Source organism: Schistocerca serialis, chromosome 7, assembly GCF_023864345.2.
Source record: "Schistocerca serialis cubense isolate TAMUIC-IGC-003099 chromosome 7, iqSchSeri2.2, whole genome shotgun sequence".
Lineage (NCBI taxonomy): Eukaryota > Metazoa > Arthropoda > Insecta > Orthoptera > Acrididae > Schistocerca > Schistocerca serialis.
Genome location: NC_064644.1, coordinates 349,022,459 through 349,025,387, shown reverse-complemented (window position 1 = coordinate 349,025,387; position 2,929 = coordinate 349,022,459). Strand labels below are relative to the sequence as shown.

At 38.6% G+C, this 2,929-nt stretch overlaps 1 non-coding gene across 1 annotated transcript; it reads right to left on the bottom strand.

The window, feature by feature from the left end:
* Window positions 1–2,162: 2,162 nt before the first annotated feature.
* Window positions 2,163–2,235, bottom strand: Trnav-cac (transfer RNA valine (anticodon CAC)). The gene has a single exon. It is a non-coding gene; the product is annotated as a tRNA-Val (tRNA).
* Between the last annotated feature and the right edge of the window lie 694 nt (window positions 2,236–2,929).

Sequence of the window (2,929 nt, the reverse complement as noted above, 5' to 3'; positions counted from 1 at the left end):
AAGTAAACACATTGCTTCTAGCTACCTCAAAACTAAGGCACTTACTACTGAATACGAAACAAACGTGACCATGATTCGTCTCGGTCGAGAAACTAGTGGAGCACATTCGCTGGCTTGCGATCATGTTGCGACTTAATACCATACCTCCCTCAGTCCCTCTTTTTCTTGGTCTATGCAGATCATTTGTCAAGCATCAGTTGTATTGAGTGGTTCTATTGATGTTTTCATTTATACTGTTATTTCCTATGGATAATCGAACACATATTCACAAGCATATCTAAAAGGAGGAAAAGGTAAGTGTAGTTCCTCATACCAAGACAAAAACACGAGTTGGTGTTTGCTGTAAGTCTGTGTCTGAGACTTCCAGTACGAGAAAACAACATTTTCTTCCCTCAAACAAATTTCAGAAATTGAGAACAAAAAATAAGAAATTGAGGGCATTTGTTGTCCCTGTCAGTTTTAAAGGGATTGACGACAAAGCTTGAAGACTGAGGATTGTCCCGTGGAAAAGAGGACAATATTTGCAACGGCCCTGTTCGTTTATGAATCAATCATCTGTATAAATTCAAGTGGCTTGCAAATAGATTCTCTCTCTCGCAAGGACATTCTTCAAAAGTTTGTAAATTTATCTTTCCGTATTCTGGCACTGTAATGTTCGAAGGGCCGGCCGATGTGGCCGTGCGGTTAAAGGCGCTTCAGTCTGCCTCGGGCATGGATGTGTGTGATGTCCTTAGGTTAGTTAGGTTTAATTATTTCTAAGTTCTAGGCGACTGATGACCTCAGAAGTTGAGTCGCGTAGTGCTCAGAGCCATTTGAACCAATGTTCGAAGGTGATGGTAAATGATCTGAAATTCTTCAGAAGTTTGTAAATTTATCTTTCCGTATTCTTACACTGTAATGTTCGAAGCTGATGGTAAACGATCTGAAACGATCTTTGCATTTATCCATGGCGATTAACTTTGTATTCTTTGTTTATTCATGCACTATCATACGTTTGGCATTCGCGAATTTATTATTTTACATATTTTCGCAAATTCCACCTTATCTCTATGTGTGAATACCTCGGATACAACATGCAAAGCGTCCTCCATTCACTTTTATTGCAATACTATGATGGTATATACATAAACAGTGCTTACAGTTATCTTCTGTAGGCACTTTTCACTAATTCAGGCAAAGCATCGCAAATGTAGAATTTCGAATATACGACGGCAAAACAAAGACGGCTTCATCGAAAGCTATAGTTTGCACCACACAAGGTCTCTGTTTTTAGCTTCCGTATTAGTGGGTCACATTCATTGTCTAGGGGTGTATTTTGGAGCAAAGAGCAGGTCAGAAGAAATTGCAGGGTTAAATTTAACCAGGACAGTGAGAAAATGAAAATTTAAAGAGGAGTCAGGCGAGGAGATTCCATATCACTGAAACTATTCTCAACAGCCCTAGAGCATGTCTTGAGCATCCCAAACTGGGAAAAATAAGACATCTTCATTAAACTTTTCCAGATTACCTTTATTTTGCTGATGTCATTGTGACATTTGCCTTTACTGCAAATAAACTCAACGGGGGGAACAACTTAATTGACTCAGTATTGGAATTAGGTCCGAAAGTGATAATAATTGCAGCAACTCTAAACTAATGAATAATCAACTTACAGAAAGAAAATAGTATGGATTGACAATGAGATTATAAAACTATGAGTGAGGTTTTGTATTTATGGCAGCTGAAGGCAACAGCAAAAGATACCGTATAAAACTAAACAGGAGTTTTAAATCAAACCTCCAAAATGTCTGAAACACCAAGCTTACAATCACTGAGACGTGAATTTTATTCCTGAATCCATCAAAATTAGAACAATCAAGAGATGCCAAATGGGCAATGCGAAGAGAGAATGGAAGACCACACACATGCATCTGAGACACATTCTTGTCACGTTATCTTCAGAATGAAAGATAAGACTGCTTTAATATTTGGCAAAATGAATAATTAATTTAAACCATTATAAAACTAAGAAATCTAGGTAGACACAGTAATTTCCCGACACACCTAAAACACAAATTAATGAATGAAGTATGGAGCGTTCATTTCCTTCAGAAATACTAATGTTTAATTACGTTTTCACTGATTACTGTCTGTTAACAATTAATAAAAGAAAGTAAAAATAATGTTTCCGCCCGGGATCGAACCGGGGACCTTGCGCGTGTGAAGCGCACGTGATAACCACTACACTACGGAAACCGTCCATTCACGTTGGCCGTTATAAGCTTCAAACCTGGTGGGGGCTCTGCAACCTCCTCTTTCTTTCTACGTAATTATATTTGTGTGCCTTTGTGCATGCGCATGTGTGTGTGTGTGTGTGTGTGTGTGTGTGTGTGTGTGTGTGTGTAACGGGTGCTACCTTCCTTGACCACAACTGCCACAGTTCCACTGCAGTGCCCTGTGTTAATGTAGCAAAGTACGAACTGCACCCAGCATGAACTCTTGGCCTTCAAATTTAGACCATTTTAATGAAATGTTTTCTTGTAAATCGTAACATACCAATCGTCTTTTCACTGCATCTTCAATACCATAAAAAGAAGTACTGATACAACCATTTAACAGTTCTCTATTTGCATTTATATTTCGTTGCATAACGGCATTCAGAGTTACAAGACATTAGCACATTGCATAGCACTGATTCACGTAAACTTGGTTTCAATTTTTAACGATAAATGGAATACTGTGGCCTCAGAATACAGTGTAAATAGCACCCACTCGAGGAACAGATCAAACATTTACCGTATTATGATACGCACTCGATTCATTCAGGGTAGAGAGCACAGGTACATAGAATATGAACCATTGCAGTGAATATTCAGTGAATTATGAGTAGCTCGGTTGTCTGACACATAACATTTAGAGAAAACCAACTCATACGCCTGTGTCTACAGCG